The sequence below is a fragment of the Choloepus didactylus genome, chromosome 3 (genome assembly GCF_015220235.1).
Source record: "Choloepus didactylus isolate mChoDid1 chromosome 3, mChoDid1.pri, whole genome shotgun sequence".
NCBI lineage: Eukaryota > Metazoa > Chordata > Mammalia > Pilosa > Megalonychidae > Choloepus > Choloepus didactylus.
The window spans coordinates 220,886,988-220,906,507 of record NC_051309.1 but is presented as its reverse complement, the minus strand read 5'-3'; the positions used below and the strand labels follow the sequence as shown (position 1 = coordinate 220,906,507).

General features: G+C 37.1%; 1 pseudogene; it reads left to right on the top strand.

Moving 5' to 3' along the window:
* Nucleotides 1–1,924: 1,924 nt before the first annotated feature.
* On the top strand, nucleotides 1,925–17,747 carry LOC119530653 (annotated as a pseudogene).
* The last annotated feature ends 1,773 nt before the right edge of the window (nucleotides 17,748–19,520 follow it).

The following is a 19,520-nucleotide window of genomic DNA, read 5'->3' as shown; positions in this document are numbered from 1 at the left end:
GTCTACATTCAGTGTTTTCAGAGTTAATATGTTCATTCTTTCTTTTAATACATAGTTATTGTTCCAATGGTATGGATCAGGTTATTATTCCGAGCTCTGGAGATTTAGCAGTACTTAAATCATTGTCCCTGTCTTATGGAGCTTATATACTGGGGGTGGAAGTGGGGTGGGGGAGACAGACTATCAGCAAATACATATGAATGCAAGGTGGTAAAAACTGCCATGCAGATACATAAAACAGAGTGAGGGGGCACTACTTTGCAGAGCATGGTCACAGAACCCTCTCTGATATGGTGACCTGAACAAAGTGAAGAAGAGAGCCAAGTGATATGGACAGCTGGAAGAACAGGGTTCCAGGAAAATGAAACAGAAAGTGCAAAAGCAGGTGTGTTCTTGGCATATTTGAGAAATAGCATGAAGTCTTATATGACTGGAGCAGAGAGTGTGAGGAAATGCAGTAAAAGAATAGCTAGGACCCATGCTGTCCATGACAAGAGCTTCAGGTGCTAGAGTGAGTGAGATGGTAGCCTTCAGAGAACCTAAAACAACCATTATTGTGCAATAATAGACTAGACACTGAATTAAAAGAAAACAAAGTTTGTTACATGCACTCGCTCTTCTGATACTTAAATTTACAACATCCCTGCTAAGGATTATCAAACGTGATTTGTCATTCTTATTCACACCTCATATGTTATTTTTTGTCAAAATATTTTTCCCATCTGAAAACAGAATCTGTTTCCCTGCACTCTTCAACAATATGTTTTAATTGTGCTTGCAGGACAAGTTTTCTTCCAAATGAAGAACATTTGTATATTTCCTTCCTGATTCATCTCTAAAATGATCCACTCAGCCTTGATCTAACATGGGAGTGAATTTTCTTGGTCATTCTCCTATTTAAAACTCCTTAGTTCCTCTTTATCCCTCTATAAATTTGTTGCCCAGAATTAAGTATAATATTCATTTCTACACATCTCTGTTTATTGGTATTATTCACACTAGTTTACAACGGTTGATTTTCCAACTTTTGGCATAATTTTATGCTTTCTCCTCGAGTAACCTATTTTCTTATTAATTGGTTGCAACTTGATGACTTTTGGGACACTCAGCATGTTGGCATCTGTATCTGTGCTCCAAGTCAAAAGTGTACAACCTATGAGTGGAGCCAAATAGTATCTGTGGCAATTCCTGAGAAAGTCCTACTATATCCTAATACAAGCAGTCTTTTTACTCTTTATCCTCTCACTCCTTATTCTTTCTCTTTCCTTTTTCTTTTTTCCCCTTCAGTTTCAGTTTTCCTTCCCTTTCCCTTCCTTCTATTTACTCCTCAATAATATGAACAAATATTTCTCGGTCTTACTATTGACTGGAACTAAGCTTTAAGTATCAGAACTAAGTTTCAAGTAGAAAAGATAATCAATTGGATTACATGAATTCCATGGTTCTTTCACATCCTTCCTTGACATACTAGGATGCAGCCTATCTTTATTAATAACGCAGAGATTCCTGACCCAGACTTAACACCAGAGGTCTCAAGGTAATATGTGTGAGACATCACTTACACAAAGGTAGCTGTTTCAATATTAGACCTTCCCGTTTTATTCTCCTATAATTACATAGTTGATGGGATTTTTTAAAGGGCTATGTCCCATTGTTGGAGAGATACCAGGTTTATTTACTGTAAGCAATGCTAGAAGACCAGATATATCCTGCTAAAAGCATTCCATAGATAAAGAAACTTTTTAAAGAAAATACTATTATGTCCAATTAGCCTGTTTATGAGGATTCTTGACTAGGTCATTCCTTCTCTTTGTTTCTTGTTTTCCCTCTCCCCAGGAGTACCCAGAACAGGAAGAATGGATTTCAGCCTGGCCAATAACTTTTTTCTTTCCAGAAGATCTGGACCCACTGTTGCTCTGTCAAGATGGAGGAAGAAGGCAGCGAGCCTCCAGATGCTGAAAAGGGCAAGGAAACACCACCTCTGGAAAGAAACACAACCGGGCTGTACCTTGACTTTAGTCCAGTGAGACCCATTTCAGACTTCTGAACTTCAGAACTGTAAGATAATAAATATGTGTGGTTTAAGTGACTAAGTCTGTGTAATTTGTTACAGCAGCAATAGAGAATTAATCCAGGCATGTTCAACTGTGTCCCGGCCCACGGGACGTTCAACGGAGGCTCCAAGTTCTGTGAGGGAGGAATGGTATGGGACAAGAGACACGAGGAATGACAGCAAGACAGGTTTCTGATCAAGCTGCAAAACTTTATTGAAGAGGCAGACCATATATACTCTAGGAGAAGGGGAAGTGGCTAGCAAGGGCTCGTGGCGGTCTAGGATTGGTGGCTGCTGTTGCTAGGGCGGATGGCAGATGTAGGGTTAGCATTTTTGGTGCGAACTAGCACTTTTGGCGCGAATTACTTCCGTAAAGAAGGCTGAGGGCAACTTAAGCTATTGTTGTATCAGCCCTGGCGGCCATGTTGCACATCTCCGGCATAGCTGAAGGTGAACTTCATGCATGCTACCTTAATCGCCCTCTACACAACTGGAGTTCATTCAAAGGTCGTTGGTGAGGAATGAAGCCATGTCATATGAGAAAGAGTAGATAGAATCAAAATAAAACCTATTTGGGGTATGAATAGAAACAATATTGCAAAAGCCTTCATATGGAAGAGAGATTTGATGTGATATTTTTTTTCCTTCCATCTCATGAGAACGAATTAGGATCAATGAATGAGTGGAAGTAAAGTGAGATAAATTTGATGTCAAAATAAGCACAAAAATTAGTAGTTAGATGTCTTCAAAGACATTGTGGGTTGCCTCAGAAGATTAAAAATACTCTGAATTATTGGAGGAATTTAAACATAGTCTAGCTCTCCACTTGGTCAGACTTGAAGGACTGGATGGGTTGTTTGGACAAAGTGTTATAATTTCATGAATTCTTGGTATTATGTGATCACTTCTCTCATGCAGGGAGAAGATCCTTTGAAGATGAGTTTAAATAGCTAAAATGGAAAGATTAAATCTGAAATTTCCACCAGACTCACCCTCACCAAATTTCAATCACAACAATAGGCAAGCAGCATTCCATTTCAGAATTCTAAATAACAAATTATCTAAAACTGGATGCCCTGTCAATCAATCCATTGAGGATATTTCCAAAGACTTGTACTTCGTCAAAGACACTTTGACCTTTGGCAAGAGTTAGTCAGAACAATTGGTCTAACATTTAATATTAATGAGAATGGCAGGTGAATTTCTGTGTCTTAATCTGTTAGCAAGTCTTGTACAAAAACTGGGCCAGGGGATGTTTAGCAGTGTTTGGCAGTGTATGAGGGGCAAAGGAGGTTAGAAAAGAATTATCAGATGTGAGTCCTGATCCAAAGACATTTGATCTACTCAGGGGCATATATTATGCCCACAAAATATTGTAAATAAACAAGGTTTCTTTATATATCTGCATTATACACTGATATGACAAGGTGTTGCTGAATTGTCTGGCACAGATGATAGGAGACTTTATAATATTCTAAAATTTTCAGTGTAAGTATAGAAAAACTAAATGTAGAGAAATCATTGTGAGCTTCATAGGTATAGTCACACCCAAGGTTGACTTTTATGGTATTAAGTGTCCTTTTCTTCCTCTTTGTTATTATAATCTTAAGTAGACATTCAAAGGTGATCAATATCTGTAACTTCTCCATTGACCACTTTATCCTATCTTCTTTCCTCAGATGGAGCTCTAGAAATTCCTTTTGTGCTCTTTATTTGGGGTGGTTGTTGCTAGGATTAATTCCTTCCAAACTGAGTCAACTTTATGTGCTGAAAATTGCACTTAATTTTTTTATGTACTCAGGACTTAAGTTAGTTGTTTTGGGGAAGAGGCACTCACAGATGGTAGAAAGAGACGTTATGGTCTCACAGTGGCCATGGCACAAATGTGCTCTGCTCCTCTGTTATAGTGTGCTTCATTCATTTCATCTTACCATCTTAAAATTACTAAATCCCTGGGAGGATGAAAATGCTAAATCAGGATTCTGTGTAATCAAAGCTTAGGCATATCAACTGGAGACTCATATTTAGATAAATAGCTATTGGTCATTTATTGCATGAATCACAAGAACAAGTGAATGGAAAAAGAGAATTTTTAAGTAGAACATAATGGATTTTTTTTTTTTTTAGAAAATAATTTTTATTTTTTTTTTTAATTCTGGAGACTGTTGATCTTTATTTTGATACCTTCTTTGCAAAAGAGAAACTATTCTTTCCTTCCCAATTTTATTTCCTCAACCGTATGGAAGAAGAAAAAGAAGAAGGAGGAGAAGGAGGAAAAGAATGAGGAGGAGGGGAAAACAGAAGAGGGAGAAGGAGAAGAAAAGAAGATAACATTTTACTTAGTAATTTATAATCTCAATAGTCTGTGTAATTTTTTTAATATATGTAAAGTGAAATTAAAACAACTAGACTTGATGAGAACCTTGATGATGAACAGAGGTTAAACCTGCTCACTCATCAAAATTAATTCTGAGTGCCTATAGTTGGGCTACTCTCCCAGGCCAATGCCCTTTTGTAACGTTCCTCCATGACTTTGAGGATATAGTGGAGAGACATTTGACCAGTTAGCATCCTAATGGCCTTGAACGCTTGCCAAGATAGTGCAAACCCCCTACCATGAGTTGATTACTCACTGATCACATGTTCCATAAAATGAATGAACTTAATCTAAGAATATTTAAGCAACTTCCTAATTATATAAGGAACTGAGACTTGAACCTTGGATATAGGCTTGTAATTGCTTCCTATATTGTCCTTTCCTTTAAGAAACATAATTAATTCACACTGACAATTAGTCCATAAATATTTACTTTTGGAGTGTCTACAGAATATTGAATTCAATCATCATGCCACAGTTTGGGTAAATAGCAAAGAAGGGCTTGCTGGCTTGGGGGTGGGGGGTAGGATCAGAAGGCTCAGATATCATGAGTTACACAGGTAGTCAGCACTATAAGAATCAGATCAGTTGAGATACTGATCTGGAGGTTATACAGGATTAAAAGGTTTGATGAGGGATAAATAGGTGAGCAATTTCTTCATAGAGAGGAATTTGAAGGAGGGAAAAGAAGCCAGCGGATTTCAATCTAGGCTGGTGTGGTAACAGACCAAGGGGTCAGTCATGAAACAGATCCTCATCCTTGGGCACAAACTCTTCATTCTCCTTTGACATTTATCCCTCTTTTTGTATGTAAATGATTCTGGACTTGAAAATCTTTATCTGCAATCTGTGAAGTGTGCATATTCCTAAGGCAAAGGAAAGTTTCCCAGCCTCTTGAGGGTTTCTTGCACCAAAGAATAAACACAAGAAGGTGAGGTAAGACCAATTAAAAAAAAAAAATTACAATCTTTTAATTGCCACATTGCTTTCAGTTTTATAAGAGCATGTATTCCTTTTATCATTCATTCATTCATTTAGTCATTCACTCAGCAGCTATTTGTTGATTGTCTACCGTATGCTAGGCACTGTTTTAAGTGTTGAGGAGACAGCAGTAAAATACAATAGATAAATTTCCTCTCCTCCTGGAGCTTATATTCTGGGGGATGGGAATGCAAGAAGACAGGTAATGTACAAATAAAGAAGTTAACATAATATTTTAGGTCATGATAAGTGTCACAGAAGAAAATGAAGCAGGTTTGAAAGAAGTGCCTAAGGGCAGGACATCTATTTTATAGAAGGTGGGCAGGAAGGGCCTTGCAGATAAGCTACTGGAAGGTAGATCTGAAGGATGCAAGACATGAGCTGTGATGGCTTTAAAAATATGCCAAAACTTCTTTGGTGCTACTTCCATTAAAAGGTGGAGCTTAAGGTCCCTCCTCTTGTCTGTGGACTGGGCTTAGTGATCCGGTCTAACATGCTGTATCCCCAAACAGAATACAGTGTGTCGTGAACGGCTCGGTCATACACCCATGAGGGGAGGGCCTGGCGCCTCCTGCCAACAGGATCTGCAGCAAATCCTGGCCGATGGCTTGTCTGCAATCTCATCGGTGATCCGGAGCCAGAACCACCTTCTCCCATATTCTTGATCCTAGAAATTGTGTGAGATAATGGATGTTTGTAGTTTAAGGCTGCTAAATTTTGAACCAATTGATGTCTAATGCATGAGCCATGAGGATATGTGGGATGAGAGTAGTCTGGGGAGGAAAACTAAAAGTGCAAAGATTTGGAGTGTTTGAGCAAAGGAAGGAAGCCATTCAACTTGAAACAAAGGAAACTGAAGGGGAGAGTGGCAGCAGATGGTATTTTAAGATATCAGTGGATCAGAAAGTTTACTTCTTATCGGCCATTAAGAGTTGGATTATAAAACAAGTAAGCTGGAAAGATAGAAGGTGGTTGGTCAGAGAATGGATGCTTGAGACTGAATTATGGAAGGGCCCAGTTATTGGTCAAGGATGACTATAGAGAAGACTGGAGACAAGATCGCTAATGAAGATGTAAAAAGAATGAAAAGATACCAAGATTTAGGCTTTTCCTTTGCAGATTTCAGTTTATTCTTTCCCTGCATGGTTGCTTCCATGTATGCTACATTAGTCACATGGGGAGGCAGTAAAAATGTGGATTGGATCATCTCAATTTCAACATCATTAGTGAAATAACACAGAATCTATTATTTTATTGTAAACAGACATAACCTGCATTTTAAAGACAACTGCAATCCAGTAAACTTTCTAATTCCTAGAGATGTAAATTGCATGATAAGTTAATACCTCCAGCTCTCTGTCACTTTTATCTGCTTTACTCCACGTAAATTGATTTTGTTATATCATTTCTCTATTCCACACAGATTTATCAAATTTAAGCTCTCAGAATTCAGTCATTTCTCAGTCAAATGTTTTTATGCATATTTCTTATTTAAAGCATGGCTAATTTTGTAAGATGTAAATTGGAATTCATATCTTCAAGTGAAAATTTGAGAAAAACATTGAGTCCTTCAGGCTACATCTGACAGGGCTCCTCCTCCACATCCTTTTCCTTCTAGATTGGGTTTAATACAAAAAGAATCAGGTGGTTATAATTGGAAGATGTCATCCTTTGAACATAGACAGAATAAACCATGGTCACAAGCTGAGAAAACTGACTACGGTAATAATTTGTATATAAAACATAAGGCTATAAAAAATTGTGCTGTCACCTTGGTCTTTTCCATGCAGCATGTTTGCTATGTTCCAAGATCACTTTTGTGTATTGATTAATTAACTGTGACTTTGCAACCAAATACCAAATACCAACGATGGGTTTGGCTATTGTATAGCATCCACAATATTTTAAAGCAAAATTGGGAGCAGAATAATCTCAGACTTTGAGAAATCTTTAAAACTGTTTAATTTTGTTAAACTTGGGATAGTTTGTCAGACATATGGAAGTTATTTTGCAGTGATTTTATATTCAATCTTTTGGAGTTTTGAAAACCTTCATTTAGAAATGTTTTTTCCATGAGCAGTTACTGCCTCTCCTTCCTCCTCCTCATTTTCCTCCTCCTCCCCCTCCTCCAGTGCTCAATAAAGCTGACAATGTAGAGCCATTTAAAACATTTGAGATTTAGGGACCCTATGACTCAAAGTCGTGGGTTTAAAATTTCTCTTAAAAGTAGGACCAATTAAGAGAATGCCAACTTTAAATTTTATTTTATTTTTGGTAAATAACTCTTTTCAGCAGATGGCTGAGAACAATTGTGAACTAAAATCCCATAGTATTTAATTACCTGTGAATATATAATTGGGTGAGGAACACAATTTCCTCAAATTGGTGTGTCTTATAGCAAAACATCTTGGGAAAAATAGCTACTTTCTTCAGAATATTAGTTGCTACACAGGTTATATCAGTAATGTAACTGGAAAAAATCCAAAGTTCATATTCTACCTAAGACCATTAGATCTAAATAAGTCAGCGTGTACTACGTGGCAAATTAAGTAAATGGCAAAGAGTAATTTTCTCTGCAATAGGGGACTATTAACAACCAGAATATGCCATCAGCATTAAGATGCCAGAAACACTATTTAAAGTAATTTACAGGTTGGCCAATGATTGCATTTTTCTTTCTCATTTGCACTCAACTCAAGAGGATTATTTTTAATTAAAATAATACACAGAGCCCAAATTAGCTTGACACATAGTAGATGAAAATAAAAGTTTGCTACATTTATATTTGTTTATTTTGGTGGGGTTATTTTGCCCTTTCTTTCTTACTTTCTCATGAAATCTCAGATGCAGAAGATTTGCTGTGTTAATAGTGTGAAGGAGAGGAATGGAAAAGTGTTTTTGGTTTTGTTTTGTTTGTCTGGTTTTTTATGCCCCTGAGGAATGTCATCTTTTTCACATAAATTGACATAAGAGGAAAAGATCCTGCTGCTTGTGTCTGAAATCAGCTTGGATGTTTTATTTATCTGGAAAACAGAGCCAAATGCTCCCCTTGTCTCACAGACTGTGAAGTTCTGTTGTGGGTAATTTACTTATTCATCAGATGTTTACTGAGCACCTGCTATGTGTCAGCCAATCTGTTAAACATTGGTGATATATCAATGGGCAAAATGGACAAAATCCCTGCCCTTAAGCTGCTTACATTTTAGTTGGGGAAAATGAGTAAATTCTGCAGAATATTAGAAGATAAGTGCTGGGCAGGAAGATGAAAAGGAAGGGGAAGTGAGGTGTGCAGGGAGAAATGCAATTATAAATGGAGTTGTCAACCTGTTGAAGACACTATTGCATTTCTTCTGGCTTCTATTGTTGTAGTGACTTTCTTCCAATCTAAGTTGTTAGAATTTATCAAATTTAGTTTACAGTTCCTGTAGTGGGTGTGAATTGTGTTCCACAGCAATATTTGATGCTATAAAAAATAATTTTCAAAAGCAATTTTTTCCACATGGCCAGAAATCTAATAGGCAATTTCTGTGATTGGACGTTGCTTAACTCTCTAGGACTCAAGAAGAACTCAGAATTTTATTTGGGGCTGTCTTGGCCTTTTGTCTACACTGGCCACCAGAAATGGGCCCCATCTCTATCCCACACTGTTGCCTGAAGGTACTCAATGCAGGGGCTGCTCTGTCAGCCCTGCCTCCTCAGTGGTCCATGCAGCCAGTGCCCTCCAAAGGGCTTCCACCACCTTGCGGTGCCCAGAGATGATGGGTGATGGAGATCGGCCTCAAACACTGATGTCCTCATGGTTGGTTTTTGGGGCTGTTTAACTCTCTGCCACTTCCCTTGGACCCCTGACCTCTCAGTGACTTCCTACTCAGTGTAAACTCAAAGAAGCTTACCATTGACTTCTTTTTCCTAGGAGAAATGGCTCGGAGGGAGATGTTGACACCTGTGAGTTATGTTCCTCCTCCCCTCTCCTGCTCACTGTTTTATACTCCCATGCAAAAAGCCCCAGCCCTTTCCTGATGAATTGCCCCTGCATGGACTCATCCAGATTGACTACCCTACACAGCCCTGGGGTAGGAGCCACAGAGCACCATTTGTTAATAGTAACAGTTAAAATGACCTTATGGTTTCCCAAGTCCAAATTCTTAGACTCTGACAGATTCACATGTTTGTTTGTTTTTTCTCTAGGGTTAATTTATTTCTCAATTTTTCATAATCAATGTGATTATTTTATGTCTCATTTGATAATTACAGAAATTATGAGAGGCAGGCAGGGCAGGGAATTAGTAGCTTGCTCTATAGATGTGCAGATGAGGCAGATAGAGAGCGAAGTGAGAGACAGACCCAGAAACTAAACTGAAGTCATCTAAGTCCATGGTCCAACTTCTTTCTTGGTGATTAGATGCCAATAATCATTGCAGGGGAAGAAGAAATACATAGCCATGCAATAAAGCTCAGCTTTGTCTACAGATAGCTAGCACTATGTTTTTCCAATTGCAGTAAATCACATAAAAGTTAAAATTTGCCACCCTTCAACCATTTTTAACTGTCCAATTCAGTGGCATTGCTTACATTTGCAGTATTGTGCAGACATCACCAATATCTATTTCCAGAACTTTTCATACCCCAAACACTACCCAGAGTTTGAGTCATCCTCCTCATCCCCTCACCCCAGCCCCAGGCAACCTCTAACCTACTTCCTGTCTCTATGAACTTGCCCATTCTAGATACTTCATGTAAGGGGAATCACACAATGTTTGCTCTTTTGTGTCTGGCTTCTTTCACTTGTCATAATGTTTCTAGGTTCATCCATGTTGTAGCATGGATCAGAACTTAAGTACACAATAGTGGCCCCTTACTTCATCCACAAAACTTTCTCACAAAATATAGCACCTTCTTCCGTGGGCTGTATTTTCCTGCACATGATATGCCTCTTTATGTGGCAGGATTTTATTTCTTCAAAGAGGCGATGGATTAATGATTACAACCCCTTACACCAGTGTTTCCCAAACTATGCTATATGGACATCAGTGCTGTTCAAGAAAAAAAGGTTCTTTGACAAAGCATGGTTGAAAATGCTTGGTTAAACAAATTTAAGCAGTATTCTTATAGTGTGACAATTTCTTAGGATATTACATGTGCTAATATGCACAAGACTTGTCAGGAGGAGAAAGTGTACACAAAATTTCTCCATTTTTTTCCAACAGAACACTTTCTGGCAGAATACCAGTAAATATTGTGCAAGACGCTAGTGTTCAAAGAAGTCAGTAAGACTTCTCCTGTACCCAGCCCAAGGATTTTCATCATAGTTTAATGCTGGATGATAGCCTTTTACATATGTCCTGTGATTCTGTATTTTAAGAACCAAATGAGGAAACAAGTTTAGAGATATTAAGTGGGGTTTCTGAATCAAGCAGTACAATATGTTAGCTATTCTGAACAAACTGCTGTCCTGGAAGGACTAAAGTTATGGCTAAGTTGTTTAAAATATATTGTTGATTTGGCACAAAATAAGAAATCCACAGAACCCTGGGAGGTAAGCCATTGACATCTTAGACTTCTAATATGAAGGTTTCTATCAACATGCTCAAGACTTGAAGGCATCTTTTGATAATTTTATCAGTCATTATAGAAAGGAGGTAACTCACAGATCCTGATTGAGGTAGGGAATCCAATATAAAATCCATGAATAAAACTGGGGAATCAAAGAGCTCCACCTTCAATATAAGTATAAAAGAAAAATAATCTGCAGCGTACAGAAACAAGGTAAATTGCCGATCTGAACTCAAGTACCAGGTTGAGAGAAAAAAAAAAATTGTTCTGAGAATTCATATTTAAAAGCTTGATCTCGTGAAGGATGGAAGTCTAAATTTATGTTACAATTTGGGTCTGAAAAACACCAAGTGCAAAAATTAATTTAAAGTGGCCTCAGGTTGGCAGTGACTATAGATGTTTGGCAGAAGCAAATGCAAATTTTCTCTGGAGGAACTCAAGCTTAACTCAGGCTTCAAAGATTTCCCACAGATAAAGTTCCAAGCAAAAGGAAATTTTACAGTCAAATAATTACAAAACACATCAGGGTGGAAGGCATCATGAATGGGAACAAGCAGAAATAAGAGACAGTAGACACAGAACTACTTCAGATGTTGGATTTATCAAATGCAAAACTCAAAATAACATTTAATAGTTTTAAAAAGAATAAAGATAATTGAAACTTTTAGAGAACAAGCAGAAGTAAAAAAAAAACAAAAGTGCTATAAATGGAAAATATAATTGAAATTTAAAATAGTAGTGAAAACAGCAGATTTGATATAGTTGAAGAGAAGGTGTCATGGAAAGAGCTGAAGAAATTATCCAGAATACGGTCAATAGATTGAATATATAAAGAGAGAGTAGAAGGCAAGGAAGAAAGCATCAGAAGTTCTAAAATACTTCTATAGTTTTTAGGAAGATAACAAAATGGAGAGTAAGCAATATTCAAAGATAAAATAATTGATGTCTTCCAGACTTTTTGAAAAACACCAGTACTTACATCGAGGAAAACTGGCAAATTCCAAGTAAGATGAATAAAAATAAATCCAGACATAGACACATCAAAGTGAAACTGCAGAACGCCAGAGAAAACCAGAAAGCCTTAAAAGCATCCAGAGAGTAAAGACTGACCATCTACAAATAAATGACAATTAGCCAGAAGGCTAAATTTTACCAAGAAAGGAAGCTGACAGACAGTTGAAGAGTTATCTAGAAGTTTAGAGATATTAAGTGGGGTTTCTGAACCAAGCAGTGTGATATGTTAGATATTCTCAACAACTGCCTGCCTGAAAGGACTAAAGTTATAGATAAGCTAACATAGAATTTTATACCTTCAAAATTTCTTTCAAGAGTAAGCATGAAATAATAATTTTTAAAACAAGAAATTTATTACCAAAAGACATTTTTTAAAGGGAGTTAACAGACGTACTTTAAACAGATGAATAAGGAACAAGGTGAGAAAAAGGTAATGACAAATATGTAGGTACAACTAAATAAATGTGGGCTGTATAATAATAGCAATGCCTACATTTTGGGGAAACAAGATGCTATAAATAAAATCACATCCTACACATTAAATATGAATATTAAAATAGGGTAAACAGTAGAGAATTAACAGAGAGTACATAGAAGTAGAAGGAGAAGTGGAATGAGAAAAAGAAAAAAATCTAAAAGGCAAAAACAGAGGAAAAGAAATATAAAATAAAGGACTAATAGAAACTGCTCAATAAGGTTACTAGACAATAATCCAAATAAATGAGTGACTAATATCAGTGTTGATACCCATCCTTAAAGAAAACCAAAGACAACCAGGAAACTAGGAACTCATCTGTAGTCATAGAAGCTTGTGTTAACTAGTTTGTTGCAAAAAGGAAGAGAGCAGACTGTGGGAACCACAGCACATCTCAGAAAGGAGATTTTGGAACATTCTTACAAGATTTGTATGTGTTGGGTGATTTGGGGCAGGTTTTAAGGAAAGATAGTTTGCTATAGATTACACATTGTTAGGAAGCAGGAGAGATTCTATACATCTTAATTGGAAGAATCTTATGAATCTTAAGAGACGTGAGTATGGAGATTTCTTGTTTGTGTCTTTTCCCCCTTATGGTCAGATAGTGGCCTTGCCTGAAGTTAGTGTTCTGTGAAAGTGTTTATGTTTAGCAGGAGAACACCACGGCTCACCTGTGAGTGCCAGGCCATCTCCTAGAAACATCAAGGCTTAAATCTTACTGAACCCACGAGGAAAGTCAACCTCCTAATGGGAATTGAGGAGAAAATAGCTAAAGCCTAACAAAACTGCCCTGGAGACCAATTAATGCTGAACTGTACATTATTTAAACCAATTTATGTTAGGTCTTTTACTTGGGACAACAAGAATTTTAAAACAGGTATTATTTTTTCTTTTTCTTATTAATTTGAAGGATTAAAATATTTTATTTTTGCTTTTTTTTCTTTGTTTTGCTTTTTAAAAGTGGTTTGGATACCTTGATGCTAATCCTTTATTACATATGTGTAAATATGTTTTCAAAGTTTGTGATTAACTTTAACAACTCCATTTATGGAAGAAAGAATTCACACATAAAGAGTCAGACCAGGATTTCTGGAGCATAAAATTTATGTGATTTCTAGAGCTCTCTTTAAGAAAAAAATAAAATTCTGAAAACAATTTTAGATATGATAGTAAATATTTATTTTGAATGAGAAAAGAAATAGTAACAATCTACACATTTAAAATAGATAATATAATAATTATTATAAATATCACACATTTTTGACCATTTCTTTACACATAAAATATTTTATAACATTTTTTATTGGATATATGTGTGTGCATTATTTATATATGTATATATGTTGATGGCTGTATGCAAAATATAAAATTTACATTTTATTATTGAAAATTGAGATGCATGAAACCTGAAATTTCACTCACAAATAACCTCACTGTTTGGAGAACTGTTTTACATTTGGACTCTACAAGCATAAGAATTCTGGTAAAAACTTTTTCTATTTCCAATGGGGCCTTAAGGTGCCAGTAGTGGCTGCGCGGAGCCAACATCCCGACCCTCCTGGTACTTGGTGTGTTTCCCTGGCCCTGCACTGGTTCCACAGTCTGCACCGCTGCTATGATGAGACAGGCCATCTTTTTCACCAAGGACTTCTGCCGGCCGTCTCCAAAACGGCCGTGGCCCCCATCGAGCGGGTCTAGCTGCTGTTGCAGGTGCAACACATCAGCAAACCTATCGCGGCTAACAACAGTACAAAGGCATCATGGCCTGTATAGCCCCAAGGACCAGGGCAACCCCTCTTTCTGAAGGGGTAATTTGGCCAATGCCATTCGCTACTTCCCTACCCAAGCCCTCAGCTTTGCCTTTAAGGACAAGTATAAGCAGGTGTTTTGGGGTGGTGTAGAAAAGTACACACAGTTCTGGAGGTATTTTGCTGGCAACCTGGCCACTTCTCCCTGCTTTGTCTACCCAATGGATTTCGCTAGGACAGTTTGGCAGCTGATGTTGGGAAATCTGGGGCAGAAAGAGAATTCAAAGGTCTGGTGAGGATCACAAAGTCTGACGGCTTCCGAGGCCTGTACCAGGGCTTCTGTGTCTCCGTGCAAGGCATCGTCATCTACAGGGCGGCCTATTTTGGCGTGTATGATATGAAATGCTCCCCGACCCCAAGCACACACACATCACGGTGAGCTGGATGGTCGCCCAGACCATGACAGCTGTGGCTGGTCTGGTCTCCCACCCCTTCGACATGGTGAGGTGGCAGATGATGATGTGGTCTGGGCGCAAAGGGGCTGACATGTACAGTGGCACTGTCGATTGTTGGAGGAAGATTTTCAAAGATGAAGGTGGCAAAGCCTTCTTCAAGGGTGCATTGTCCATTGTTCTCAGAGGCATAGATGGAGCCTTTGTGCTGGTTCTGTACCACACATGGAAGAAAGTCATCCAAGTGTGTCTGTCTTACTAGAAATGGAAACCAAGGCAATTGTATAGAATCCTTACTTAACCATTACAGATCACTGACATTCAAGAAATTCCTATTGTTTTTACCCAGGCACATCAAGTCTGTAGAGGGTTAGGAAAGGTTCTAGAAGAGTCATTGTGATCACATTCAACCATTGGCACTGCTGATTCTATGTATTGATTATTGGAGGGGAAGAGAATCATTGGCCATCATTGTGGTTCCACAGGTGAGGCAGCTCAGCTATGCAGACCTAGAAATCCTTGAGTTCAAATGCTTGTAGGACCCTCAGTTGTGTTTAAGTATTTACATAAAAAGAAATCACATCTCCCATTTGTACTTAAGCACTACCTTCTTTTGCACAGCCGGATATTTGCAATTATGTTTTATGTTGGGCAGTGAGCTGCAAAACAATCAATAAGCAGGGCACTCAAAAAAATCCCAATGAGAGAAACTATATAGGTGTCTATAATGATATGTGCTTTATTAATAATTATATTCCCAACTTATGAGAAGTTCATTTTGATTAGGCATTGGTGAAAACCAAATCCTCTGGTTATAATTTTACAAGTCTGATATTTAGAAGTATTTTCCACAAGCTAGCTTTGGCTCCATTGTATCAATAAAGTTTCATTTCCATGCACAGAAGTTATTGCAAATTACCTAACTATATCTGACTAAACTGAAACTAAGTATATCCCCCATTCAACACCACTTTAGCTAAACCCCCAAAATATCAATTGTCAATCTAATGCCTCCTGACATGGAACCAAGTATGGCAGAGAAAATCAGAGTGGAAGGAGACAGGGATATAAATGAGGGGCTGGTAAATGTTTTCTGTCAAGGGTCATATAGCAGATATTTTAGGATTTGGGGACCATAATGTCTCTATTACAGCTACTGAAATCTGCAGTTATAGTGCCAGAGCAGCTATAGACCACATGTAAAGAAATGAGTGTGGTCATGTTCCAATAAAACTTTATTTACAAAAACAGGAAGCAGACTGGATTTGTCTACCCCGATCTAAACCAAGTGAAGTGGAGATATCATGCTAGTATAAATTTCACATAAATATCTGATCATTTGAGCACATTTAAGGCCCCTGTCATGGCCTTTGATGAAGTACAAGTCAAGGCCCTAAAGCTTGAACATAATGACCTTTAAAGCAAACCCTACACTGAATGCAAATATTTACATTTCTTATCCTTTAAGATTTTTGCTTTCTGTGACTTGTATAAGGTCTTCCAAACACAGAAGAATAAACATAGTTCCTACATTTTTTTCCAACACAAGATTTGAAAGATTTGTTTTCTTTTTGTGTTTATGTCTTTAATCCCCGTGAAATTTATTGTTTTGAATGGTGCAATACAGGAATCTATATTTTTTTCATAACATATAACATTTTCCTAGGAATATTTTTGAATAATTTATTATATCCCCGTTGATTTGTAATGTCACTCCTGTCATAATATTGAATCTTGAACTATGAATCTTTTTATTCCTTTTATTACAATTGCCTAATTATTTCTGTAAGATTAATATTTTTCCACAAGGAATAAAGGCCTAATACATGTTTGTTAAGTTAATTTCAAAATACTTCATCATTTTTGTAGCTTCAGAAATTAGAATCTTTTTTTTTTTTTTGCTACAATTTTGAATTAGTTCTCATGGGAGATTTCAAAGCTACCATTTTTAAACCTTGAATATGAATCTGACAATATCTTGGCTTTAACATTTTGTCAGTTGATTCTTTTGAAGATTCAGGTAGACAATAAGTTGTCTGCCAATATATGTCATACCACCTTGGCCTATATTTTTATTTTCTTATTTATTTTGGTTTCAGGACTATGCTTATTGGTAAAATGCATTGTGTAGTAATCCATCTTTTTGCATTTTCTGGAGCAGTTTTAATAAATTGGAATTATCTGTCCCTCTGTTCTTTGAAGTTTTTAAGCAGAATTCATCTGAAAATTATGAGTGATTTGTCCTTTTGAGGGGTAGATCTTTTTTGTTTTGTTTTACAAATAAAAAGCTTAATTTCAGAAACCAAGTTTACCACTTATAAATACACTGAAGCATAGTCAATGCAAATTTAGATTAGGCATAAGAACAGTATTTTAACAAAACAATAACTTTTCTAGATAATCATGGACAAATGAGTGACCTGTTTTACCCAGAATATTTAATCAGTTTGAATCAGGAAAATTAATCCTTTGTGGATACAAAAGCAAAAACTTTGAAGACATTTTGTAAAAAGAATCTGCTGATAGATACTTCATTTTGATGCCTTTGGGATTCTAAAATACCCCAATAATGGCTGACTCTTCCCTAATAAAAAGGAAACTCCTAAACGTCTAAGGCTATTCTTATAACTGCAGTTTAGCAATCTTCCCTGTTAATAAGCCATCTCTTCTAAAAAGAACTTTATACATAATTTCATCAAACTGGGAATCAGTGCACAGTTTTTAAAAGACAGCTCCACAGCACAGATTTGTTAAATCAGAGGCTGGGAGATTTAATAAACCCAACTTCTGCTTAAACATGCCATACTGTGCACTGGTTAAATAGTAAGCATGAATTTACCAACTGTGATTAACATTTCAGAGGTGCTCATTATAAACAGTTGGGTTTCTCTGAGTAGCTGACCACATAGAACCTGAATGCAAATGCACAATCCTGACAGTTTCTTGACCAAATTCCTTTGGAACTGTGACTTCACAAGACACCTGGATTTTGCCTTGTTTCCATACACTGTGTCTCTAGGTGGTAAAGAGTGACTATCCCTCACGTCCACTGCAGTCCACTGAGGACTCGGAGAGGCCGCTGGACCCTGCTTAGGATAGAGATCTTCCTTGCCGCTCTCATTCTGACTTCCTTGGACAGCTGTGGTTGCTGCTGTGTTGCAGTTAAAGCAAGCTTTAACTAACCTTTAGGACCTGATTTATGGTTTGTGGATAACTGAAAAAAAAAAAAGGTACAGAATACAGTTGTTTACATCCCTCTGCTATTGTATTAAAAAACAAGGGGAGATCTTTGATGACCACTTAAATATATTTAAGGGCATGATGCAAAAAGAATAAAAAAGATTAAATATATAGATTATTAATAGAATTTTATAGTCTTAAATATCTGCTGAGTGTCTTATGTCCATGTAGACAGGGAAACAGAACTGACAGGAGATATCTGCAAATATGAGATTTATAAAAGTGTCTCATGTAACTGGTGATGCATGAGTCAAAATTCCATAGGGCAGATGCACAGGTCCAAATTCTGTGGGGCAGGCAGTGAGCTGACAACTCCACTGAACGTCTTTGGTGAACCCAGAAGAGGCTGGCTGGCTGAAGAAGAAATGAAGATTCTCTCTCTTCTCCCTTAAAAGTCTTCAACTGATTGGATTAAATCCAAGTGATTGAATTCTCACATTGAGGAAGACACTCCCTTAGTTGATATAATCAGTCACATATGCAATCAATTGACTGATGATATAATAAACCAGCCACAAAATGTCTTTGCAGATAAAACTGGGCACCATCACCTGGCCAAGTCGACACATGAACCTAACCATCACAGTCCACATTTCCATTTTGCTGTTGTTTATTTTTGCTTTTCTTCTTGTTTTCCTTGATCATACATCTCAAGGATGTGTTTACTGCTAGTTGTAATAAAGCAACTTTTGTTTCTGTTGATATGTCCTCTTATTTTAAGGCTATTTACTCAATATTTGCTTTTACCTTTATAATTTTCTTATTTGGGTTTACTTAATACTTATTTTTCAAATTTCTTGAGTTAAAAGATTTATCATTTATTCTCTCCTTTCATTTTCAAAGAGCATTCATTTAACAGTATACATTTCCTTCTGAATATTGCTTTATTTCCCATTCTACAAATTTCGATATGTAGATATCTTTTGTTCCCTTCTAATTATTTGATAATTTCTGTTTTCTATTTACTGTTCAATTCTTGAGTTATATAAAATAGGTTTTTAAAATATGAGAGTTTTAGCTTTCTTTTGCAGGGTGATTTCTAATTATATTGCATTTGTAATATCTGGTTTGGTCAATACGATATCACAATTTGGGAATTTGTTGATACTCCCTTTCTGCCAATGTGTTCAAGTTTTTAAATGTTCCAAATGTATTCTGTGCTTGCTAAGTGTGATGAACAATACCAGTGCTCACCAATATTTCTGACTCTCCACTCCTTCTCCGTACATTGGAAGATTCTATTTCCCCACCCCTTTAATCTCAGCCATGGCCATGTTACTTGAGTGAGACAATGAAACATGAGTGGAAGTGGCATGTATCATCCCGGTGGAAGCAAATAAGACATAGTGAACAATTCTTGGGCTGTCTTCCCTTGCTGCAGTCTCTGGAGCTTCATTTTGAGATAGTAGCTTTAAAATACGGTGGAATTTCTCTCAGCCTGATTCCCTGAGTATTAATTACATAAAGCAGTGCAACCCTGCTGAGGCGCATAAGACATGCAACATGAGTGAGAAATAACCTTTATTTTTAAGTCCTGAGATTTGGAGATTGTTAGTGCAGTATATCGCCAATCATCTTGGGCTAACTTATGCTGTAGTAACAACCCCCAAATCATGACGGTTTATAG